At 34.0% G+C, this 27956-nt stretch overlaps 3 long non-coding RNA genes across 6 annotated transcripts; all 3 read right to left on the bottom strand.

The window, feature by feature from the left end:
* Nucleotides 1–801: 801 nt before the first annotated feature.
* On the bottom strand, nucleotides 802–27603 carry LOC144563992 (uncharacterized). Its single transcript, XR_013514524.1, has 3 exons — nucleotides 27555–27603; nucleotides 24237–24285; nucleotides 802–860 (listed from the first exon to the last, which is right to left on the bottom strand). It is a non-coding gene; the product is annotated as an uncharacterized LOC144563992 (long non-coding RNA).
* On the bottom strand, nucleotides 8354–9864 carry LOC144564590 (uncharacterized). 4 transcript variants are annotated; one of them, XR_013514661.1, is made up of 6 exons: nucleotides 9715–9864; nucleotides 9609–9662; nucleotides 9413–9470; nucleotides 9159–9297; nucleotides 8516–8576; nucleotides 8354–8418 (listed from the first exon to the last, which is right to left on the bottom strand). It is a non-coding gene; the product is annotated as an uncharacterized LOC144564590 (long non-coding RNA). The 4 variants fall into 4 exon arrangements; XR_013514658.1 differs by having other exon boundaries at nucleotides 8355–8576; XR_013514660.1 differs by lacking the exons at nucleotides 8354–8418; nucleotides 8516–8576 and adding an exon at nucleotides 8929–9059.
* LOC144564800 (uncharacterized) lies at nucleotides 12110–12541 on the bottom strand. The gene is made up of 2 exons (XR_013514746.1): nucleotides 12472–12541; nucleotides 12110–12337 (listed from the first exon to the last, which is right to left on the bottom strand). It is a non-coding gene; the product is annotated as an uncharacterized LOC144564800 (long non-coding RNA).
* Nucleotides 27604–27956: the final 353 nt, after the last annotated feature.

Raw genomic sequence — 27956 nt, 5'->3', positions numbered from 1 at the left:
TATTGAACGAATAAACTTATCTTGCTAAAAAATTCCAAATCACAAGCAGAGCAGCATCTCCCTTGGGCTTAACTGGATAAAGTTGACGCATGCAAGAGTTGTTGTACACACCACTTAGAAGTATGGTTAATACTCTTCTGTAAAAAACAAACAATTAATAGGGACAAATTAAGATCACCAAGGACCTGAATTGGAAGTGAAATTGAACAGATTCTGACATGACTACTTAACTCACAGGCAACCCAAATTGTCAAAACAGCAGACTTAATTATATGGACCAATGAACAATGATAGAAGATTTTGACGAGGGATAACCCTACTAGAAGAGTTTACTGGGTAATTTAACTTGAATTTCAGTCACAAAGACAGAAGCTTTTACACTTAATTTCGCACATCAAACGTACTTTTAACTCAACCAACTCAACCAAACCCTATTTTGCCGGTTCTCAGTTGGTCTTCATTTTCCACTAATTTCATTTCCTAAATATATTCTATGTAGAGGTAAAACAGTCTAAAGTCTCTAAACAAGTTATTAATAGAACAAATATAAACAATGCATAACGTACCTATATGAGCGTCATTCACAAAAATACCTGTCTTATACTTCTGTTTTCTCCATCAACGGCATAAAAGGATCTACTCCAAGCTGGCTACATTATAGTTTCACTTCGGGAGCAGATCTGAACATGCATGCCGTGCTTTCAGAAATCCATCCTATCACTTGTCACTACGGCCCTGTCAGTAGAGAAAAAACACAATTGAACAGCTTGGAAAATTTTCATTTAGACGTCAATTTAGTCTGACTAGTAGCCTTTGAGGCATCACAAGTATACTATACCACCACAGTTTTTGAGGTACAACTATAGTTGGTTTTAGATCGGCGCATTTACTAGCTCAAAACCTGATGGACCTTACATGGTACGCAACGGTTGAATACCATTTTGTCTGATGGGGGTTCAAACCTACCAACTTTAAATATCTCCATGCAGGTATTGAACATCAAGCATCTATGCATTAAATACCAAAAAAATCTAACTTCGATTAACAAGACTAAATATTGAAAGAAGAAACTTATCTTGCTAAAAAATTCCAAATCACAAGCAGAGCAGCATCTCCATTGGGCATAACTGGATAAAGTTGAAGCATGCAAGAGTTGTTGTACACACCACTTAGAAGTGAGGTTAATACTCTTCTGTAAGAAAGAAACAATTAATAGGGACAAAGCAAGATGACCAAGGACCTGAATTGGAAGTGAAATTGAACAGATTCTGATATGACTACTTAACTCACTATCAACCCAAATTGTCAAAACAGGAGACTTACTCATATGGACAAATGAACAATGATAGAACATTTTGATGAGGGAAAACCCTACTAGAACATTTTATTGGGTAACTTAACTTGAAATTCCGTCAAAAAGATAGAAGATTTTGCACATAATTTCGCATGTCAAACCTACTTTTAACTCAACCAAACCCTATTTTGCCGGTTCTAACTTGGTCTTCATTTTCCACCAATTTCACTTCCTAAATATATTCTATGTAGGGGTAAAGCAGTCTAAAGTCTCTAAATAACTAATTAATAGAACAAATATAAATAATGAATAACGTACCTACGTGATCCTCATTCATAAAAATATCTGTCTTATACTTCTTTTTTCTCCATCAACGGCATAAAGGGTTGTACTCCATGCTGGCTACTTTATAGCTTCAATTCAGGAGCAGATCTGAACGAGCGTGCCGTGCTTTCATAAATCCATCCTATGACTTCTCACAACAGCCCTGTCAGTAGAGAAAAAACACAATTGAACAGCTTCAAAAAATTTCATTCCGATGTCGATTTAGTCTGATTTGTAGCCTTTGAGGCATCTCAAGTGTACTATACCACCACAGTTTTTGAGGTACAACTATAGTTCGTTTTAGATCGGTGCATTTACTAGCTCAAAACCTGATGGACCTTAGATGGTACACAAGGGTTGAATACCATATAGTCTCATGGGGGTTCAAACCTACCAACTTCAAATATCTCCATGCAGGTATTGAACATCAAGCATCTATGCATTAAATACCAAAAAAATCTTACTTCGATTAACAAGACTAGATATTGAAAGAAGGAACTTATCTCGCAAAAAAATTCCAAATCACAAGCAGAGCAGCATCTCCCTTGGGCATAACTTGATAAATTTGAAGCTTCCAAGAGTTGTTGTACACACCACATAGATGTAAGGTTAATACTCTTCTGTAAGAAACAAACAATTAATACGGACAAAGCAAGATGACCAAGGACCTGAATTGGAAGTGAAATTGAACAGATTCTGATATGACTACTTAACTCATTATCAACCCAAATTGTCAAAAGAGGAGACTTACTCATATGGACAAATGAACAATGATTGAAGATTTTGACGTGGGATAATCCTGCTAGAACAGTTTACTGTGTAACTTAACTTCAATTTCAGTGAAAAAGATATAAACAATGCATAACGTACCTACGTGATCCTCATTCATAAAAATACATGTCTTATACTTCTTTTTTCTCCATCAACGGCATAAAGGGTTGTACTCCATACTGGCTACATTATAGTTTCACTTCGGGAGCAGATCTGAACGTGCGTGCCGTGCTTTCATAAATCCATCCTATGACTTCTCACTACGGCCCTGTCAGTAGAGAAAAAACACAATTGAACAGCTTGAAAAAATTTCATTCAGATATCGATTTAGTCTAATTAGTAGCCTTTGAGGCATGACAAGTATACTATACCACCACAGTTTTTGTGGTACAACTATAGTTGGTTTTAGATCGGTACATTTACTAACTCAAAACCTGATGGACCTTTGCTGGTACACAAGGGTTGAATACCATTAAGTCTGATGGGTGTTCAAACCTACCAACTTTAAATATCTCCATGCAGGTATTGAACATGAAACATCTATGCATTAAATACCAAAAAAATCTTCCTTCGATTAACAAGACTAGATATTGAAAGCAGAAACTTATCTGGCAAAAAAATTCCAAATCACAAGCAGAGTATTCCATGGGCATAACTTGATAAAGTTGAAGCTTGCAAGAGCTGTTGTACACACCACTTAGAAGTAAGGTTAATACACTTCTGTAAGAAAGAAACAATTAATAGGGACAAAGAATAATAACCAATGACCTGAATTAGAAGTGAAATTGAACAGATTCTGATATGACTACTTAACTCACTGGCAACCCAAATTGTCAAAACAGGAGACTTAATTATATGGACCAATGAACAACGATAGAAGATTTTGACGAGGGATAACCCTACTAGAACAGTTTACTGGGTAATTTAACTTGAATTTCAGTCACAAAGATAGAAGCTTTTGCACTTCATTTCGCATGTCAAACGTACTTTTAACTCAACCAAACCCAATTTTGCCGGTTCTCAGTTGGTCTTCATTTTCCACTAATTTCATATCCTAAATATATTCTATGTAGAGGTAAAACCGTCTAAAGTCTCTAAACAAGTTATTAATAGAACAAATATAAACAATGCATAACGTACCTATATGAGCCTCATTCACAAAAATACCTGTCTTATACTTCTGTTTTCTCCATCAACGGCATAGAGGGATGTACTCCATGCTGGCTACTTTATAGTTTAAGTTAGGGAGCAAATCTGAACATGCATGTCGTGCTTTCAGAAATCCATCCTATCAGTTGTCACTACGGCCCTGTCAGTAGAGAAAAAACACAATTGAACAGCTTGGAAATTTTCATTTAGATGTCAATTTAGTCTGACTAGTAGCCTTTGAGGCATCACAAGTATACTATACCACCCCAGTTTTTGTGGAACAACTAAAGATGGTTTTCGATCGGTGCAGCTCAAAACCTGATGGACCTTAGATGGTACACAAGGGTTGAATACCATTTAGTCAGATGGGGGTTCCAACCTATCAACTTTAAATATCTCCATGCAGGTATTGAACATCAAGCATCTATGCATTAAATGCCAAAAAAAGCTTACTTCGATTAACAACACAAAATATTGAAAGAAGAAACTTATCTTGCAAAAAAATTCCAAATCACAAGCAGAGCAGCATCTCCCTTGGGCATAACTTGATAAAGTTGAAGCTTGCAAGAGTTGTTGTACACACCACTTAGAAGTAAGGTTAATACTCTTCTGTAAGAAACAAACAATTAATAGGGACAAAGCAAGATGACCAAGGACCTGAATTGGAAGTGAAATCGAACAGATTCTGATTTGACAAATTTACTCACTGGCAACCCAAATTGTCAAAACTGGAGACATAATCATACGAACCAATGAACAACGATAGAAGATTTTCACGTGGGATAATCCTACTAGAACAGTTTACTGGGTAACTTAACTTGAAATTCAGTCACAAAGATAGAAGCTTTAGCACATAATTTCGCATGTCAAACCTACTTTTAACTCAACCAAACCCTATTTTGCCGGTTCGCACTTGGTCTTCCTTTTCCACAAATTTCACTTCCTAAATATATTCTATGTAGGGGTAAAGCAGTCTAAAGTCTCTAAATAACTAATTAATAGAACAAATATAAACAATGCATAACGTACCTACGTGATCCTCATGCATAAAAATACCTGTCTTATACTTCTTTTTTCTCCATCAACGACATAAAGGGTTGTACTCCATGCTGGCTACTTTATAGCTTCAATTCAGGAGCAGATCTGAACGAGCGTGCCATGCTTTCATAAATCCATCCTATGACTTCTCACAACAGCCCTGTCAGTAGAGAAAAAACACAATTGAACAGCTTGAAAAAATTTCATTCCGATGTCGATTTAGTCTGATTAGTAGCCTTTGAGGCATCTCAAGTGTACTATACCACCACAGTTTTTGAGGTACAACTATAGTTGGTTTTAGATCAGTGCATTTACTAGCTCAAAACCTGATGGACGTTAGATGGTACACAAGGGTTGAATACCATATAGTCTCATGGGGGTTCAAACCTACCAACTTCAAATATCTCCATGCAGGTATTGAACATCAAGCATCTATGCATTAAATACCAAAAAAATCTTACTTCGATTAACAAGACTAGATATTGAAAGAAGAAACTTATCTTGCCAAAAAATTCCATATCACAAGCAGAGCAGCATCTCCCTTGGGCATAACTTGATAAAGTTGAAGCTTCCAAGAGTTGTTGTACACACCACAATGAAGAATGGTTAGGACTCTTCTGTAAGAAAGAAACAATTAATAGGGACAAAGCAAGATGATCAACGACCTGAATTGGAAGTTAAATTGAACAGATTCTGATATGACTACTTTACTCACTGGCAACCCAAATTGTCAAAACTGGAGACATAATCATACGAACCAATGAACAACGATAGAAGATTTTCACGTGGGATAATCCTACAAGAACAGTTTACTGGGTAACTTAACTTGAAATTCAGTCAAAAAGATAGAAGATTTTGCACATAATTTCGCATGTCAAACCTATTTTTAACTCAACCAAACCCTATTTTGCCGGTTCTCACTTGGTCTTCATTTTCCACTAATTTCACTTCCTAAATATATTCTACGTAGGGATAAAGCAGTCTAAAGTCTCTAAATAACTAATTAATAGAACAATTATAAATAATGAATAACGTACCTACGCGATCCTCATGCATAAAAATACCTGTCTTATACTTCTTTTTTCTCCATCAACGGCATAAAGGGTTGTACTCCATGCTGGCTACTTTATAGCTTCACTTCCGGAGCAGATCTCAACGAACGTGCCGTGCTTTCATAAATCCATCCTATGACTTCTCACAACAGCCCTGTCAGTAGAGAAAAAACACAATTGAACAGCTTGAAAAAATTTCATTCCGATGTCGATTTAGTCTGATTAGTAGCCTTTGAGGCATGACAAGTATACTATACCACCACAGTTTTTGAGGTACAACTATAGTTAGTTTTGGATCGGTGCATTTACTAGCTCAAAAGCTGATGGAGCTTTGATGGTACACAAGGGTTGAATACCATATAGTCTCATGGGGGTTCAAACCTACCAACTTCAAATATCTCCCTGCAGCTATTGAACATCAAGCATCTATGCATTAAATACCAAAAAAATCTTACTTCGATTAACAAGACTAGATATTGAAAGAAGAAACTTATCTAGCAAAAAAATTCCAAATCACAAACAGAGCAGCATCTCCCTTGGGCATAACTTGATAAAGTTGAAGCTTCCAAGAATTGTTGTACACACCACATAGAAGAATGGTTAGTACTCTTCTGTAAGAAAGAAACAATTAATAGGGACAAAGCAAGATGATCAATGACCTGAATTGGAAGTGAAATTGAACAGATTCTGATATGACTACCCGAGTTTACCCGTACCCTATTACCCGAGTACTGTTCATCCGAATTCAAAATTCAAAAATTCTGTTTTTCCCTCCCAAAAAAAAAGAAAAAACCAACAAAAAACCAGAAAAAAACCAACAAAAAACCAGAAAAAAAAACAGCAAAAAAAAAAAAAAAAAAAAATACCCATACCCGCCCTACCCGTACCCTCCCTACCCGTCAAGGGTACACGGGTACGGGTATAGGACGGGTAGGGTATGGTTTTAGAAAAATATACCCGAGATACCCTTACCCTTATACCCTTCCTACCCGACCTACCCATACCCGAGACGTACCCGTACCCTACCCGGGTATACCCGGGGTACCCGTACCCGCCCCATTATTAATACCCTAACTACAGCCCTGCCAGTAGAGAAAAAACACAATTGAACAGCTTGAAAAAATTTCATTCAGATGTCGATTTAGTCTGATTAGTAGCCTTTGATGCATCACAAGTATACTATACCACCACAGTTTTTGAGGTACAAATATAGTTGGTTTTAGATCGGTGCATTTACAAGATCAAAACCTGATGAACCTTAGATGGTACACAAGGGTTGAATACCATTTAGTCTCATAGGGGTTCAAACCTACCAACTTCAAATATCTCCATGCAGGTATTGAACATCAAGCATATATGCATTAAATACCAAAAAAATCTTACTTCGATTAACAAGACTAGATATTGAAAGAAGAAACTTATCTCGCAAAAAAATTCCAAATCACAAGCAGAGCAGCATCTCCCTTGGGCATAACTTGATAAAGTTGAAGCTTCCAAGAGTTGTTGTACACACCACATAGAAGAATGGTTAGTACTCTTCTGTAAGTAAGAAACAATTAATAGGGACAAAGCAAGATGATCAATGACCTGAATTGGAAGTGAAATTGAACAGATTCTGATATGACTACTTAACTCACTAGCAACCCAAATTGTCAAAACTGGAGACATAATCATACGAACCAAAACAACGATAGAAGATTTTGACGTGGGATAATCCTACTAGAACAGTTTACTGTGTAACTTAACTTCAATTTCAGTGAAAAAGATAGAAGAATTTGCACTGAATTTCGCATGTCATACCTACTTTTAACTCAACTGAACCCTATTTTTCCAGTTCCCAATTGGTCTTCATTTTCCACTAATTTCACTTCCTAAATATATTCTATGTAGGGGTAAAGCAGTCTAAAGTCTCTAAATAACTAATAAATACAACAAATATAAACAATGCATAACGTACCTACGTGATCCTCATGCATAAAAATACATGTCTTATACTTCTTTTTTCTCCATCAACGGCATAAAGGGTTCTACTCCATGCTGGCTACTTTATAGTTTCCCTTCGGGAGCAGATCTGAACGTGTGTCGTGCTTTCATAAATCCATCCTATGACTTCTCACTACGGCCCTGTCAGTAGAGAAAAAACACAATTGAACAGCTTGAAAAAATTTCATTCAGATATCCATTTAGTCTAATTAGTAGCCTTTGAGGCATGACAAGTATACTATACCACCACAGTTTTTGTGGTACAATTATAGTTGGTTTTAGATCGGTACATTTACTAGCTCAAAACCTGATGGACCTTTGCTGGTACACAAGGGTTGAATACCATTAAGTCTGATGGGTGTTCAAACCTACCAACTTTAAATATCTCCATGCAGGTATTGAACATCAAGCATCTATGCATTAAATACCAAAAAAATCTTACTTCGGTTAACATGACTAAATATTGAAAGAAGAAGCTTATGTTGCAAAAAAGTTCCAAATCACAAGCAGAGCAGCATCGCCCTTGGGCTAACTTGATAAAGGTGAAGCTTGCAAGAGTTGTTGTACACACCACATAGAAGTAAGGTTAGTACTCTTCTGTAAGAAAGAAACAATTAATAGGGACAAAGCAAGATGACCAATGACCTGAATTGGAAGTGAAATTGAACAGATTCTGATATGACTACTTAACTCACTGGCAACCCAAATTGTCAAAACAGGAGACTTAATTATATGGACCAATGAAGATAGGAGAACCAATATTTAAAACTTCCAGAAGCTTATTCAGTGCTGAATGGAACTCATCCTCTGAAAAAGAACAAAAATAGATATTGAACTACAGAAATGAATTAGTAAAAATAAAAATATGAACACAATTCAGATAAAAGTTGGAGTAATACTAGACCTGTATAGTTTCTCTGCCACAATAACTGGTGCACCCATGGCCATGTTGTAACCGCCACTTGCTGCCAGATCAGTTATGGAAAACATAAACCAATTCAAATTTTCTATTTAGAAACAGAGAAACATAAACCAATTCAACAAAGTTATTGCTGAATAACAATTGCATTGCCAAAAATTGTAACTATGCCAGATTTTCTGCAATTATGCCTCGATAGGACCTTACATGTACAACAAAGACCCAATTGTGAAACAGACACAAATCAAGACAAGAACATAAGGACACATAAAAAAATAATATACAAATGTGTGATCAAACCGCTCTGTACCAACATTATCAGTAGCTTGATTCGCATAAATTATTCTGATATAGAACATAGTACTTTCTTGAAATGTACTTCTTCCAGTACATAATTTCTCTGCAAGTGAGCTCAGGGGCCCGCGTGTTTGGCTGATAGTTCTTGATGCTCTTATATCAGAATAATTTATAGGGTCCCTAATAACTTCCAGGTCTCAAAAACAAGATAAAGAAGAAGAGACGTTTGAAACTGCATTAATAATTATAGGGTTAATTTTGCACTTTCTACAAGCACATTTGCATCCTTAAACAGTCTTGAAACAATTACCAAATGATGTTGAATAATTACCTCTAATTGTAAATCATTTGATCCGAAATCTCTCTCCAAGCACCTTGAAACAGTCTTGCAACAGTCTTTACCCTGTCAGACCAAAAGAACCAGGTGCCATGCCGCATTTGCATCCCAGTCATTTCCCACGACTAATAACCTGCATCATACAAAACACAATAAAATGACATTATGAACTTAATGAATTCATGTCAAGAATAGACAAGTCATTTAGATCTCTATCAAAAGAGGTTTATGAGAATAAAAAGAAAAACCAAAAAAGACAAGTTATTTAGATCCCAGTCATTTCCTTTTCTGTTCTTTTCTTAGACACTTAAATAAAAAAAAACAAAAAAAAAAAACACAAGAATTAATAGCAGTTCTCACAAAGGTTTCAGAAGACGAAAATCTAAATATATAGCATTGATAAATCTACACAAAAGGAAAAATGAGAAAAATAGCAGTTATCACTGGTTGATGCTCCTGATGTCTCCCCGAGATTCTCAATTTTAAGTTACAGTTACCCTTTAACAAGTAAGAAAATACAAAAAGATGAGAACATCACCCATGGTCTGACCTTGTGATTAGATCTGACGACTCTGCATCACACTGAGGCACACAAAACTTGTACCTTCGTGTAACAATGAAAAGAAAAATCTTGAGCTTCATTCTAGATAGTAATAAAGAGAGAGATTAGGTGAGGATAAGGGAAAGATAATACTAGACCTGTATATCACTAAAACCAAATCCTATCTAGTCAGGGGCGTAACATTGATAGTCAGAACTTGACATCTAATAATTTCACACTTTGCTTGATCTAATGATTCTGGATCATTCAACAGTATAAACAATTCCTTTTAGAACAACAGTATAAAAGGCAATATGTATGTATACCTCTTGCCGGAAAAGGTGATCCAAATCTTTCAAAGAACAAGGCCAAAGATCCAAAAAACTGCATCTCCATGCAAGACCCAAAATAAAATACATCATAACATTTTTGTTGCAAGAGGGAAATTTAAGAGAGAACATAATCTAATTTTTTTTTTTGCCAAAGTTACTTACAGGGACAAAACTGGCAAGGAGTGAGTCCTCAATTTGAGACACATCAGCTGATGCAATCTGAAATTTTCAATTTCAAAACTTGAGCAACCCATTAGAATTTGGAAGAAGCTAATGCATGAAAAAGATGTGATAATGAATTATTTGTTTCTAACATTTATTTGTCAAGTTGACCATCCATATGCCAATAGTGACATTCCAACAGTGGGTATTCCTTCTGAATGAAGAAAAAAATAAAAAAGAACTTTCAAACAGTTTGGGAATGCAACCCTCCTTTATGAATGCCCAATTTAGTAGATTGAAAGTAAGAAAAAGTTTTAAAATTTTAATTAGGCCGAAGCATACAGTTGGCCTCCCCTATAATTGGGAAACATAAAATTTCGTCCTGGAACTATTGAAAAGAAGCAATTTGGTCTGTTTATGAGTTAATCAACTCGGACATAAAAGCATATTGCTCCTTTATTTTTTCATAAAAAACAAATATACTATATCTTTTTCCCCATGCAGTAAGAGATACCACAATTCTTTTTTTTTTTAATTTATGGCAGTTGCTGCCAGATAGTTGCATTAGCCCACACCATGATACAACCTTTACATACAAGCTCAACTAGAGGCATATGTGCTAAAAATACAGTGCCATACCAGTAACTGCACCCGTTTACCAGTATGCATTTAGAAAAGCAGAAAAACCTCTTAAGACTACAATTGTATTAAATCAATACATAAAACCTAACATATGACAAATGTTAACTTCATAATGCAGCAATAGTATGAAACAAAATTGAATTATAAAACCATGATTGTAACTGATGCCAGTTACAATCATATGTGCTAAAAATACAGTGCCATACCAGTAACTGCACCCGTTTACCAGTATGCATTTAGAAAACAAGAAAAACCTCTTAAGACTGCAATTGTATTAAAATATTAAAGCAATACATAAAACCTAACATATGACAAATGTTAACTTCCTAATGCAGCAATAGTATGAAACAAAATTGAATTATAAAACCATGATTGTAACTGATGCCAATTATCAAAGGTTGAAAAACAAGTACCTCTTGATGCCAATTATAAAGAGTAGATTTCAATCCTAAATTGATAAAGAATATCAGTCACAGAAGAGATACCAAGGAGCTGAAGCTAATTTCACACTTGTATTCAGCCAAACAAGACTACTAAATCACTGGAAACAGTAATAACTTGAGGATACAAACCAAAACCTGACAAATATAAAATTGAGAAAGGGGTATTTGACTGCACATGAAAATAACTTAAAAATTGAGAAAGGGGTAGGAGACCAAACCTGATATAAAAAATAAAGAAGTATAGTGATAGTTGAATCTTCCTGTAAAAAGTAAAATTGAGAACCAAGGAAAAACAAGCATCGTTAAATCAGTGAAAAACAGAAATCACTCCACTGAGTATCAATCACAGTCATAATAAAAACTTTTGGTAAAAAAAATAAGGTCGACAGGAAATAACCCCCCAAAATACCACTGATCAAGAACAAATCAACGAGGTTAGACGCAATCAGATAGAATAACAGTCCTGAGAAACAAAGGGGACAGATCCTTATTATACCAATTAGAAGCGGAGCAGTAAACAACGCTAAAGAGGGAAGACCGTGCACACCTGAATTACTAATGGCAAAAAGTGGAGGAAGAACGAACAAGATATACCAGAACAAGAACAAATGAACAAGATATATAAAAAAAAAAAAAATCACATACACCGTGCACATACCTGAATTGTGGGGTACAACACGCTATCTCAACAACTCCTAACCAAGCTAACATTGTACTAATTAAATTTGTTGAAATAGAGACCTAGTAGGAAAAAAATTACAGATCCGCCTAAAGAACATCCAAGAAACTAAACCTGACTAAAGAACAAGTAACAAGATAATATACCTGAGTGGAAGAAGGAATGTCTGGCAGCAAATCGACAGGTGCAGGAGGGTTGTTGAGGAAAGAGAGGATGTGTGTCCGTCCCTGCAGCATGGTGTCATCTAGAAGCTTTCCGTATGCCTCTTTTGCAAGAGATGCCACTCCTTCGTCTTCATCTCTCTTTGACTCTGTCAAGAGTGACTGAGCTACATCCATGTCCATTGTAGACCGATTTGGGATGAATATGGCTCCCTGTTTTTCATTTATTTAGAAACAAAAAAGTAATGTAAGACATTGCAAGAAATTGTGAAAGAAACAGAAAAATTCTCAAAATTAAGGTTAAAATTGAAAAATAATGTAATGTGAAATCTACAAATGAAATCTACCTCCATACTGTTTCAATTAAGCTTAAAAATGCAAAATCCTAAACCAATTGACAGAATTTCAAGAAACAAGACTGTAATGTGAAATCTAGAGAGGAAATGTAGAGAGAAATGGCTAAGAAGAGAGGACGCCTGTCTTCGTCTCTGTGAGAGGGTCTGAAAGAGGCGCGTCTGAAAGCGACTGTGCGAAGAGCGAGATAAGCTAGGAGAAACCGCACCAAATAGTCTCACATGCGCGGGAGGAGAAGAGAGGCGGAGGCTTGCAAAGAGAGATGATGTGTGTCCGTCCCTGCAACATCGTGTCAGCTAGAGGCTTTCCGTATGCCTCTTTTGCAAGAGATGCCACTCCTTCGTCTTCATCTCTCTTTGACTCTGTCAAGAGTGACTGAGCTACATCCATGTCCATTGTAGACCGATTTGGGATGAATATGGCTCCCTGTTTTTCATTTATTTAGAAACAAAAAAGTAATGTAAGACATTGCAAGAAATTGTAAAAGAAACAGAAAATTTCTCAAAATTAAGGTTAAAATTGCAAAATAATGTAATGTGAAATCTACAAATGAAATCTACCTCCATACTGTTTCAATTAAGCTTAAAAATGCAAAATCCTAAACCAATTGACAGAATTTCAAGAAACAAGACTGTAATGTGAAATCTAGAGAGGAAATGTAGAGAGAAATAGCTAAGAAGAGAGGACGCCTGTCTTCGTCTCTGTGAGAGGGTCTGAAAGAGGCGCGTCCGAAAGCGACTGTGCGAAGAGCGAGATAAGCCACCAGATAGTCTCTCACACGCGCGGGAGGAGAAGAGAGGCGGAGGCTTGGCATGCTCTCTCCTTCAATCTCGTAAGACAGAGGCACACTCTTTCTCCGTTGAGGAACAAAATGAACAGAAACAACTAAATGGCATTAAATAAGAGTATGGGAGGAGTGTAGCCGTTGCGATGGAACGGAAAGGATCTTCGGCATTAATTAGTAAGATATGGGAAAGATTGGGAACGAAGCTTGGAGAGAAAGCATTCCACTGAGGTTTTAATTTAGGGGTAGAGAAAAGACGTATTGATACCACCTGAGGTAACATAAGTTTTGAGGTTAGATCTAGATCGTTCGATCTGTTTTTGCACGAATATTAAAAGTACCGGTGCATTCCACATCGATCTTTCCTCTTAGCTGTGCTTGTTTTACAGATGCGTCAGAGACTCAGAGCACGCCGACCCATTGATTTTACAAGAGAGCAGAAAGGTTGTAACAGACAAACAGCACTCCTGTCTCTGGTGAAAAAGTTAATGATATCAAAGGTCTTTTCCAAAATAAAATATAAAAAAATGGGAAATTGGGAATAATGCATCGTAATATGAGCAGAGTTGAATGAATCGTTTGATGCAAATTAACTTATGACACTTGAATCAAAAATTTAATTAATGATGTGATTAAATGAATATAATGTCATCGGGTTTAGAACAATTTAATTTCATTTCAATTTTAATTTAATTTCACTTCAATTTCAATTTTAATTATACTAAGAACATTTTTGCAAACCTGTTTGGAATATCCTCCAAAATTATATGCATGCAATTAAGAAGATAAACTAAACATCTGTCAAAGTAGAAGAACTGAATTAAACTTTTAAATTAAGAAGATAAACCTGTTTGTATAACTTGCCATTGTTGCATCGCCAAGTCTCCAAATCTATAAAGATTTGGGGTGTTCAACGGTTCGGTTTGATTTAGCATTGCAACCGAATCGAGCTGAACTAAAGTTTTATTTCGATTTGTTCGGTTCAAACCAAAATATATTATTTTTCTTATTTAAAACAATTGATTTATAATAAACTGAAATATATTAAGAAATAAGCTGGAGTATTAAGAAATAAACTGAAATATATTAAGAAATAAGCTGGAGTATTAAGAAATAAACTGAAATATTTAAAGCAATTGATTAATAAATAAACCAGGGTATTAAGAAATAAACTGGAGTATTAAGAAATAAACCAGAGCGGTCCGGACCAAATTCATAATATATAAAAATTCAGTCGGTTCAATAATTCCGATTTTCAAAATTTTCAAACCAAACCGAACCGAACCGAAATTATAATTCGATTTTAAAAAACAAACCAAACCGAACCATTAAACCAAAAAAAACCAAACCGTTTAATTCAAACTAATTTAGTTCGGTTCAAAACCAAATAAACCGTAACCAATGAACACCCCTAATAAAGATTGAAACACAATCAAGTTTCATTTACAATTATTTTCAATTTTTCCATTGTTTCAACTTCTCTACAGTAAAGGGAAGAGTTGACAGGTCTCGAGTAACGAGTATCACACCGCTTTACTTTCCTTCATGTTTTATTCTATAAAATATCCTCTGCTGCTCTTCATGTAGTGAGTTACTACTTACTATGAGTCATTCTGTAGGACCCACCCGTCCGTGATAAGTAATAGCAGTTGAGTCAGAAGGTTATAACAGAAAAACAACACTCCCGTCTCTGATCCAAAATGTAATGATATCAATTGTCTTTTCCAAAATAAAAAAAAATAGAAAAATTACTAAATGAGAATAAGTTGTTGGAAATTAACGAATTTTTTTATAAACCATAATTAGAAAAAAGTTTCAATGAAATCAACATGATTATTTTTTTTTATATAAAAATTATAGGAACCGAAATGGCATTTCGGTTCCGAAAAAAAATTTTGAACCGAAATGGCAATTCGATCCGGAAATTTTTATAATTTTTCAGCGTATTTTTTTCTTAAAATATGTGAAAACGGTTGGAACTAAAATGACATTTCGATTCAAAAAAAAAAAAAAAACTGAAATGGCATTCGGTTTTTATGGTTTTTTTTTTTTTTAAAAGTAATCATGTTGGTTTCATAAAAATCTTTTTTGTACTTATGGTTTATAAAAAAAGTTCGAAATTAACATATGACGCTTGAATCAAAAAATTGAATTTATGATGTGATTAAAGGGATAAAATGTCATGGAGTTTAGAACAATTTAATTTCACTCCAATTTTAGTAACGGTAAAAAGTTTTGAGATCAATAAGCTTTATACATAATTCGTTTTTTGTTGTTGAAATTTATTTATTTATTTTTAATTAATTAATTTTTATTTTTGTCAGAATTTGATCACTTTCTTCAAATGTAATATCGATTATATGGCAAAAAATGTAGCACGGTACATATATAGTTGTCTCTAATTTTTTTTCTGTCCTTACTTCTTAATAACACAAATAATAAGTTATTTTTAATTTGGCTATTCTTATTTTGTAATCAAACAAACATAATATCATTAATAGTCATAGATGGCTGGGTCCTACAAACAGTTCTAAAATAATTAAGAAGCCCACTCATGTAGTAGTTTCAGCAATATGCAAACATCAATCGGTGTTACATGGAATTCTGGTACTGAGTTCTGCAAATTTGCAATTATGTTGTAATTAACCACCTGAGGAAACAAACAAAATGAAATCTTTCAGTTAATTAGGAAAAAACCAAGAAAATTTGTTGTTAATCGACTTCAAGTCACATAATTAAATATAGACTTTTTTTTCCAAATTTTTTATTTCTACCATTTTTTGAAAAAATATAAACCAGAAAACTCAGATTTTTGAGAAATTTTAATTCTGCCCTAGTTGTAGTATACTGATGCGGTCCCAAAGACTAGAGTCTACACTGTGCCAATGCGACCACATAAAAAATTATGACTAGATTTCTAGGAAATTTTTATTTCTTTTATTTAACCCATGTGGCCAAATAAAATATATTTATGGAAATTTGATTTGATTTTATAGTATTGTGCCCGTGCGTTGTGACGGAATATTTTTTAAGATAATAAAAATGAATTCTCATACAAAATGACAAATATTTATTAATAAGATAAATCAATAAAAAAAATATATATTTAACAATATTCATCGATATTAAAATAAAATTGGATCTAAATACAATATAGAATGAATCTCTCATCTCTCAAAGTGGTCGCCTGCAGTCCCTGTGTGGGATCCAAAATCAGAGAGAAGAAAGAAATGCCTTGTGCCTTAGCATGGATCATGTCATAGAATGAAAATTTTCTTCTTTTATAACTCTTGTGTGTGCATATATCTTAAAGTAATTTTTTTTAAAGTAGGAGTGTTTGCAAAGAAGTTCATACTTCTACATCTTATGATGATGGTTAATTACCTGTGAAGGAAATATGACAAAAATAATATCATAAATAGCATGTTTCTAGGGTAAGCTTACGTGAGATATAGTTTGGCATGTATATGTTGTTGGTTCTATCAATTATCATGATGAATACAACCTAATCTGATTGTTCATTGTAATGCTTAATTAAGATTAGCATGTTGCCTCGATAATACAACCTAAACTGATTCCAAAAGCAAGTACAGTATTAGCTACAAAAAAACTTACCGTTGGTATGAATCTGTACCGGGCTCTACACTAATTCATGATCCTATATAACTTGATGAATGTTAAAATTAAAAAAATACCTCTAATCAAGGTCAAGATGAGATCAGCTGTAAAATCAGTAAGTTGTTAATCGACTTCGTTGTAAAATCAGTAAGTTGTTACTTGGAATTCTGATACAATAGAGCGAGCGAGGAACAGCGAACGACCTTCAGAGCGAACTTTGTAAATAATGGAATTACAAGTAAGTTGTAAAATCAGTAAGTTGTTAAAAAAATACCTCTAACCAAGTAACACTGATTGATGTTTTTGTTTTCTGATTTTACGGCCAAATAAAATATATCTTAAGATTTTTATTTCTTTTATTTTTGTTATTTTAATTTTATTTTATATAAATCTTGAAAATTTGACATCCGACATTGGTTCTATACACAATATTTTATTTTATTTTGGCAAAAACTTGATACTATCCAAAATAAAATTAAAATATCAAGATCTTCTGCATATACATAAAAAAATTATATAGATTATATGTAACAGCTTTATTTTGACATTTAAATTTTAAATTATTTTAATTCTAAACAAGAAAGTATAATAACCAAATTTGTATTATTTTTCATCTACCAAAAAAAAAAATCCAAATAACCAGTTTTTGGTCAAATTTCGAGATTTAGAGACCCAAAACCGACTAAATTCAGATCCAGTGAAGTAACTCAATTTTTGGGTTTTAGATTGGAACTATCCGATTCGAATCCGCGACAATCCATTCAAAATAGAGTGTACACATTTTGAGTTATATATATGATCCTCGTGAGAGGGCATGCATGAGCCCCACATCAGAGACCATGCTGTTTTATATTCTTATATGAAAATGAAGATTGAAAAACAAAAAATATCCACGGCAACACAAAATTCCCCAAAAAAAAAATAAACAAGAAAATTCTGAACAAAGATGGCTTGCAAGAAATACCTTGGGAACTTGAAAGAAGTCGAAGAAAACTAAAGAAGTTGGAGAAGAGATTGTTTGTTCACTAACCTAGATCGAGTCTGACACTCAGTTTATTCTGCGGAAGGGGCCCTGTTATTGAAAACAGAGAGGGCATGCAAGACTAAGAGAGCGAGAAACAATCAAAGCAGATGTAATATTGAACGTTGGGGTGCTTGATATATATAGAGGCAATAGAAATAATCCTGCTATTAATAGATTAATTAATTAGTGCCGAAGTCATTTGTCTGGGTCACATACATTTTCCTTTTTTAATCTGATTTCCTTTTATATCTGGTTTGATTCCCTCACATCTAAATTTGACAATGCAATTACTATTTATAATTAACAACCTTGACACTATTAAGAAAGTATCTCACATTTATCGTTTTTTCAGTATTTTAATTTTAATTAGATGTACATCGATTCATTACTGGTTGGTTTATATTGAGTTTTAATTTAGGGACAATTTCTTTATTTATCCTAAAAAATAAATATAATTTTTTTTGTCTCTAAAAATTTAAATTTATCCTATTCGCCTTTCAACTCTTACAATATTATTTTATTTATATCTTATAATTAGTTTCAATTTAATTAAAAACTACCTTGACTGTCGTCTACCCTGCAACCAACTTTGTATTTTTTATTTTTGTTTTATCCTTAACGGCAGATGGTGCAACCATTATTATGTAATTTTAAATTGTTTCTAATTATTTTGACTTTTGTGTCAGAAAATTTGTGTACTCATACCAAAAATTGAAACACAATAATTTTAATAGTAAAACTTACAATTCGAAAAAGGTGAAATGGTAATGAAAATCTGTGGTCAGTATGGTCACTACTCTTCAAGTTGTGAGAGAAGAAAACTGAATGATGCTATGGACGATGCACCAACTAAAGAGTCGTAGAAATGGTACTTTTTGTATAGGCATAGAAATGATACTTTTGGTGTTTTCCAATTTTGGCATTTTTGTAGTAATCAAAAATGTATTTTTATTAACTTAATTGGGTGATCAGTTTATGTGATTTTCAATTTTTATTCTAAATTGGAGAATGTTTGCTTTTGCATGAAATTTGATACTGTTATGAGAAACAACACAAAAATGAAGGTATGATATTTAGTTTTTATCATCTCTTCCTGTTCATGGTTAATAGGTTGGATATTTCTGTCATTTACTGTTTAAGTTATACTCTGTAATGAGTATTTTTTCTGTAATTTACTGTATAAGTATACACTGATCTTATTAAAGAAATCACAGTACCAGATCAGCAAAGCTTGTACATGCATTTAGATGAAAAATAAAGTAAAAAATCACTTGCATTGGCATTTAGGATTCAAGCAATCAATCAAGTTCCATTAAATTGACAGTAGAACTGTCTGCCATACAAGGTTTTGACTTTTGAAAAAAATCTAAAAGAAAGGACCTAGTTCTAATTAAGGAAAAAGAAAGAAAATGATAGAAAGTAAAAAAACTAGACAATAAGACAAGTAAAAGAAAATTAAAAAGTTGCAGCGTGCAGATTTCTAATATTAAGCTCCCTGCCATTTTGACTTTTTTTTTTTTTTTCTTCTGCTATGCTTTATGTTGTTGTCTCTCAAACCAGCTTCGATATTCTCTCTTTATTTCTTTTGTTGTTGCATATGTTGCCTGCCCATTTAATGAAAAGAAAATATGTAAAATAAAACAATAGCGAAAGGGTGATACCATTTAGAATAAGACAAAAATTAGAAAAATATTATTAAAAAAAAAATAATAATAGTGATACCATTCTCAAGTATTGACTAGACTGCCAAAGTAGTACTGTTATTATACCAGACTAATACCATAAATTACCAAGTACCTGAGTCATGCCCCGCTTTTGTACTTTTGTATCATAAATTGTAAAAAGAGTTCGATGCATCTGAATTATGCTTGCAAATAGCTTGAAAGTGTACTAATTAAACACCTACCCTGTTTAGCCTATAACAGATAATTATGCTTGCAAACAACATACCAATACTGGTCAGCTAATCGGTACCACATTTGCACTAAAAGGAGATTGAGATGGGAGGGACGAGGCAGGCAGGCACCGGGTGGAGGTGGGGGCTGATATCTCTCTTTCCCAGAGAGAACGATAGAGCACTGGAGAGGAATAAAAAATGAAAAATATTTCAACCAGCACTTAGATCCATACGGATCTTGATGCAGATCCAAGGGAGGAGATATGAGGTATGGCTGAGGTATGAAGAGATGAGGCATTGGAACCCTCCTCATTAAATAAATAACAATTGAATGTGAAACAGTGAAACAAAAAATAACAAGAAAGTTTAAAATGGTAACATAATATAACTTGGAAATGGAAATTTGAAGTTTGGATCATCTGGGTACAACATTTGTTTGAACAATTGGATATTTGATGCTTATATATATGAGGCCTGCTGAGACAAAATGATGCACCATGCCACCATCTAGTTTCTCTTTCACTTAATTTAGATAGCATTTCAGTTGAGTTTCTTGCAGATAAAAAAATAATATCTGCAATTCCAATGGGCCAATGGGCCAATGGTTTTATTGAAGCACCACTCTAACTGACATAAGTTTGTTCAATTTGTCTGTGAAAGAACCTGTTTTTACTAGATTAAGTGCTTTTTATCTGATCTTTTCTGTTTCTTTTTGTGTTCAGAAGTGGTACATGTCAGTTATTGTTCAAGCTGTTATTGTTCAAGTCTTGAAGAACTTGATTAGATCGTCCAAGCTGTTATTGTTCTCCCTCCAAAATTTGCTCCAGGACTCTTTAGCAATTGGGACCCTAACAAAATTTGCTTGCAGTAACTCTTTAGCAATTGGAACCCTAACAAAATTTGCTCCAGGACTTTGGCACTTAGTCCAGAACCAGAATTTAGTTTAAGTCGGAGGAGGAATGAACTATGACTCTTAGAAATACAGTACCTGTTCAGCGAGCTTCTCATGATTCTTTCTGGTACAAATATTGTACCAGCTTAATCACAAACTCAACTGCAGCTTGATTGACCCTATACCGGTATAGGTGAGCTACCAGTTTTGTGTGATGAATCCACCAACCTTTGAGGGTGTTAACAAAATGTATTTAGTTTGAATTTTGCTCAACTATGATACAATTTATTTATTTCTTGAGACAAATCTATGATTTTTCAGTTCTTGAGACCAATTTATTTAGTGACATGACAAATAATTCAGTGTTCAGAACTACTTTTAATTGGATATGTTTGGTGATCCTTTCCTATTACAGTTATTTTAGGGGATACCTTTGGTGATTCTTAACTAAATTTCTTCTGATAATACCCCAGGATCAGATTTTAGCATTGTCAACCGCACCAACTTTTAATTTCTCACAGTACCAGACTTTATTTCAACTGAACTGATATATATTTCATTTATGAATATATTCAGATAGGATCAAGTGAAAGGACTAAAAGATACAGCAAGGTGCCTGTATCGAGTTCAAACTTCAAAGGAAACAAGTGCAAAATTGCCAAAGTGGGGATGCACTACAAAATTGAATAAGGTAAGAAGAACACAAGATTATATCAAGTTGGTGTATTCTCATGTGGTTTTTGACTGCTATTATTCTGGTGGAAGTGAATATGAAATCAACTCAAACAAATTACAACAAGATCAAGTCTAGAGAGACCTAATTATGACCTTACACAGTGAACCTCTAGCGATTAATAGCCACCAAATTTCAATTTTGCGGCAATCTGCGAATTTTTTGAACTTTGATAAATTTTGAGGATTTTGAAAAGTGAAAAATACTTGAAAGCAAGAAAATTAGAAAAGAAATTAATCCAGCTACAACAACACAACATACATTGTTAAGTTGAAGACCTAATTTCACTCAGCAATTCTCAAATTGTACAAACAACTCAAGAATGGAATCAATTTTTTTATTAATCAGGAACGCAGATCCAACAATAGCGAAACGTGAAGTGTGAGGTGAAACAACAAAATTAGTTATGAATTGACTAAATTGAATCCATACATCGATTCCCTATATGCTGACGAAATTAGAGAAACAACAATCATTCAAAATGATCTGTCCCAACGGATCTGCTACAGAACGCGCCAGCTGCTCTCCAGTAGCTTACCGCGTATCTTCTCCTGTTCTGGCGATGCGGGGCCCTTCTCTCAGTGGTTCGATTTCGATACCTTCAACGGTCGCGGATAGGTTATTAAACGCGGACCCCAGTCGCAGGGCTATAGATTTTATATGATTCATGACCGCCTGCCCTGGACCTCGCCAATCCTAGATAAACATATTGACAGAGTAGTTTTCGTATCGTGCAGCACAAGAGTCATATAAGTTCCTGTTTTGATTCTGTTGTCTATGCAGTGTATGAAGCAAAAAGAACGCTGTCAATATATTAACCCAAATTTTGTTGCTCAACCTGAAATTCATCAATTCAGGACTAATTATTGCCCATTCATTTATACTAATTATACTTTTTGGAAACTCATCATGCATCATTCTTTTTGTTTAGCACTAATTGATGCGACTAAACAATTGAAAGAGGTATAAACTGGAGATCTCCAGTGTTGCCAGTTGGCCTGGACAAGACATGATATTATTTCCCTAATTAGCAAATGTTTAACAAATTTAATTTATTTCAAAATTTTGATGTATATTATTGGTTTCTAAAGTATAATTTGTATATTAGCAACGCAAGGGACATTTTTTACAAAATTTATATTTCATAAGACGTATATATCCAAAATAAATCATCTCTCTTTTCATAAAATTTAATTGTTATTTATTTTTCATACGTCATGAGGAAAGTTAATAAAGTAATAGATTTTGATTAATCGGAAACAAGTCACATTTTGGAAATTATGTTGCAGTTTTGATGTAGCATTCATGTAATTAGGATTTTGATACCATTTTTAATTGCTGAGGGTGCATCTTATACATCAAAAATTGTGCACGCAGTACTTGATAGGTGTATTAACGTTTCTTCATGGTTATCTTAATCAATATAAATGTGAACCATATAAAAATTCAGAATAAGGATAATGTTAATTGAAAGGTGTATTAACTTTTAAATAATGTTAATTGATGTCACTATAAAAATTTCAGGCATATTGAATTTGGATTTTCACCGATACGTTTCTCTTATCTAGCAGTCTACGAATTTCGGCTGAATTGTTTTTTTTTTCATATATGAAACTCAGAAGTTTGTAAAATAAATAAATTATGCAGTTGATATTAATTTGGTTGACAAATATCAGTAAGAACACATTTAATTTTCTCTTAAATAAAAAATGACCCATTAGTTTTTTTTTTACTATACAATATAGATGAATTAACAAAGCATCAATACCTTTTTACACTTTATTAGAATAATCTTTACAACTTATTAGCATAATTTTTACAACGCTAGATATATTTTATTTTTTAATTTTTTTTAAATAATATTCGAATAATGTAACTAGTTGTATCTTTGTTACATCATTTTTTTTCACGTTTTACCCATATTAAATTGATATAAACATTTTCATTAACCTAACCATATATTTGAAAACTCAAGACACTACTCCAACAGATAAAAAAAATAAGGGATAAAAAAAATCAGTTATTATAGAAACGGGTGCAATACCTCATGCAAAAAAGAAAATAAACAAAAAAGAATAATGAGATAAATGAAACTAAAAAATGATTTTTTTTCTCTAATATTTTATTTAGTGAACTAAAGATTAGGATTGTACAAAAAAAAGTCTTCTTTCATGACATTTATTATTCATATGATTGAAAATGTTGTGAACCATATAAAAGATAAGCCCGTCAAAAATTGTAACTATGCCAGATTTTCTGCAATTATGCCTCGATAGGACCTTACATGTACAACAAAGACCCAATTGTGAAACAGACACAAATCAAGACAAGAACATAAGGACACATAAAAAAATAATATACAAATGTGTGATCAAACCGCTCTGTACCAACATTATCAGTAGCTTGATTTGCATAAATTATTCTGATATAGAACATAGTACTTTCTTGAAATGTACTTCTTCCAGTACTTTCTTGATAGTCACATTGGGAATGTGCTTGAATTTGATCCTCTCAAAACCAGTTTCTTCTTGGCTTACAATCTTCGACAGCAACCTCTCAGTACAACCCCTGATCTCTAGCTTCTATGCCATTATTGTAGTCAAGTATTCTGGCAGGGTTTCCATTTCATAATTTGTCACAACCCGTGCTTTCAGATATCCATCCTATGACTTGTCATTACGGCCCTGCCAGTAAAGAAAAAACACAATTGAACTCCATGGAAAATTTTCGTTCGAATGTCGATTTAGTCTGACTAGTAGCATTTGAGGCATCACAAGTATACTATACCACAATAGTTTTAGATGTACTACTATAGTAGGTTTTAGCTCGGTACATTTATTAGATCAAAACCAGATGGACCTTTGCTGGTACACAAGGATTGAATACCATTAATACGGACAAAACAAGATGACCAATGACCAGAACTGGAAGTGAATTTGAACAAATTCTGATATGACAACTTAACTCACTGGCAACCCAAATTGGCAACCCAAATTGTCAAAACTGGAGGCATAATCATACGAACCAATGAAAGAAGAAATCTTACTTCGGTTAACATGACTAAATATTGAAAGAAGAAACTTATCTTGCAAAATAATTCCAAATCACAAGCAGAGAAGCATCTCCCTTGGGCATAACTTGATAAAGTTGAAGCTTCCAAGAGTTGTTGTACACACCACATAGAAGAATGGTTAGTACTCTTCTGTAAGAAAGAAACAATTAATAGGGACAAAGCAAGATGATCAATGACCTGAATTGGAAGTGAAATTGAACAGATTCTGATATGACTACTTAACTCACTAGCAACCCAAATTGTCAAAATTGGAGACATAATCATACGAACCAATGAACAACGATATAAGATTTTGACGTGGGATAATCCTCCTAGAACAGTTTACTATGTAACTTAACTTGAATTTCAGTCACAAAGATAGAAGATTTTGCACTTTATTTCCCATGTCAAACCTACTTTTAACTCAACCAAATCCTATTTTGCCGGTTCTCAGTTGGTCTTCATTTTCCACTAATTTCACTTCCTAAATATATTCTATGTAGGGGTAAAGCAGTCTAAAGTCCCTAAATAACTAATTAATAGAACAAATATAAACAATGCATAACGTACCTGCGTGATCCTTATGCATAAAAATACCTGTCTTATACTTCTGTTTTCTCCATCAACGGCATAAAGGGATGTACTCCATGCTGGCTACATTACAGTTTCACTTCGGGAGCAGATCTGAACATGCATGCCGTGCTTTCAGAAATCCATCCTATCACTTGTCACTACGGCCCTGTCAGTAGAGAAAAAACGCAATTGAACAGCTTGGAAAATTTTCATTTAGATGTCAATTTAGTCTGACTAGTAGCCTTTGAGGCATCACAAGTATACTATACCACCACAGTTTTTGAGGTACAACTATAGTTGGTTTTAGTTCGGTGCATTTACTAGCTCAAAACCTGATGGACCTTAGATGGTACGCAAGGGTTGAATACCATTTAGTCTCATGGGGGTTCAAACCTACCAACTTTAAATATCTCCATGCAGGTATTGAACATCAAGCATCTATGCATTAAATACCAAAAAAATCTTACTTCCATTAACAAGACTAAATATTGAAAGAAGAAACTTATCTTGCAAAAAAATTCCAAATCACAAGCAGAGCAGCATCTTCCTTGGGCATAACTGGATAAAGTTGAAGCATGCAAGAGTTGTTGTACACACCACTTAGAAGTAAGGTTAATACTCCTCTGTAAGAAAGAAACAATTAATAGGGACAAAGAAGAATGACCAATGACCTGAATTGGAAGTGAAATTGAATAGATTCTGATATGACTACTTAACTCACTGAAAACTAAAATTGTCAAAACAGGAGACATAATTACATGGACCAATGAACAACGATAGAAGATTTTGACGAGGGATAACCCTACTAGAACAATTTACAGGGTAACTTAACTTGAATTTCAGTCACAAAGATAGAAGCTTTGCACTAAATTTCGCATGTCAAACCCCAACTTTTAACTCAACCAAACCCTATTTTGCCGGTTCTCAATTGGTCTTCATTTTCCACTAATTTCAGTTCCTAAATATATTCTATGTAAGGGTAAAGCAATCTAAAGTCTCTAAATAACTAATTAATAGAACAAATATAAACAATGCATAACGTACCTGCGTGATCCTCATGCATAAAATAACCTGTCTTATACTTCTGTTTTCTCCATCAACGGCATAAAGGGATGTACTCCATGCTGGCTTACATTATAGTTTCACTTCGGGAGCAGATCTGAATGAGCGTCCCAAGCTTTCAGAAATCCATCCTATGACTTGCCACTACGGCCCTGTCAGTACAGAAAAAATACAATTGAACAGCTTGGAAAATTTTCATTCAGATGTCGATTTAGTCTGACTAGTAGCCTTTGAGGCATCACACATATACTATACCACCCCAGTTTTTGTGGCACAACTATAGTTCGTTTTAGCTCGGTACATTTACAAGCTCCAAACCTGATGGACCTTTGCTAGTACCATTTAGTCTCATGGGGGTTCAAACCTACCAACTTTAGTCTCATGGGGGTTCGAACCTACCAACTTTAGTCTCCAGGGTTGAATACCATTTAGTCTCATGGGGGTTCAAACCTACCAACTTTAAATATCTCCATGCAGGTATTGAACATCAAGCATCTATGCATTAAATACCAAAAAAATCTTACTTCGGTTAACATGACTAAATATTGAAAGAAGAAACTTATCTTGCAAAAAAATTCCAAATCACAAGCAGAGCAGCATCTCCATTGGGCATAACTTGATAAAGTTGAAGCTTCCAAGAGTTGTTGTACACACCACATAGAAGTAAGGTTAATACTCTTCTGTAAGAAACAAACAATTAATAGGGACAAAGCAAGATGACCAAGGACGTGAATTGGAAGTGAAATTGAACAGATTATGATATGACTAAACTCACTATCAACCCAAATTGTCAAAACAGGAGACTTACTCATATGGACAAATGAACAATGATAGAAGATTTTGACGAGGGAAAACCCTACTAGAACAGTTTATTGGGTAACTTAACTTGAATTTCAGTCACAAAGATAGAAGCTTTTGCACTTAAATTAAAATGCCAAACCTACATTTAAATCAACCAAACCCTATTTTGCCGATTCTCAGTTGGTCTTCATTTTCCAATAATTTCATTTTCTAAATATATTCTATGTAGAGGTAAAACAGTCTAAAGTCTCTAAATAACTGATTAATAAAACAAATATAAACAATGCATAACGTACCTATATGAGCCTCATTCACAAAAATACCTGTCTTATACTTCTGTTTTCTCCATCAACGGCATAAAGGGATGTACTCCATGCTGGCTACTTTATAGTTTCACTTAGGGAGCAAATCTGAACATGCATGCCGTGCTTTTTGAAATCCATCCTATCACTTCTCACTACGGCCCTGTCAGTAGAGAAAAAACACAATTGAACAGCTTGGAAAATTTTCATTTAGATGTTGATTTAGTCTGACTAGTAGCCTTTGAGGCATCACAAGTATACTATACCACCCCAGTTTTTGTGGAAACAATATAGATGGTTTTAGATCGGTATATTTACTAGCTCCAAACCTGATGGACCTTTGCTGGTACACAAGGGTTGAATACCATTTAGTCTGATGGGGGTTCAAACCTACCAACTTTTAATATCTCCATGTAGGTATTGAATATCAAGCATCTATGCATTAAATACCAAAAAAATCTTACTTCCATTAACAAGACTAAATATTGAAAGAAGAAACTTATCTTGCTAAAAAATTCCAAATCACAAGCAGAGCAGCATCTCCCTTGGGCATAACTGGATAAAGTTGAAGCATGCAAGAATTCTTGTACACACCACTTAGAAGTAAGGTTAATACTCTTCTGTAAGAAAGAAACAATTAATAGGGACAAAGCAAGATGACCAAGGACCTGAATTGGAAGTGAAATTGAACAGATTCTGATATGACTACTTAACTCACTATCAACCCAAATTGTCAAAAC

The sequence above is a fragment of the Carex rostrata genome, chromosome 13 (assembly GCF_964058835.1).
Source record: "Carex rostrata chromosome 13, lpCarRost1.2, whole genome shotgun sequence".
NCBI lineage: Eukaryota > Viridiplantae > Streptophyta > Magnoliopsida > Poales > Cyperaceae > Carex > Carex rostrata.
Note: the sequence above shows the minus strand (reverse complement) of the source record. Positions and strands in the feature narration are given on the sequence as shown.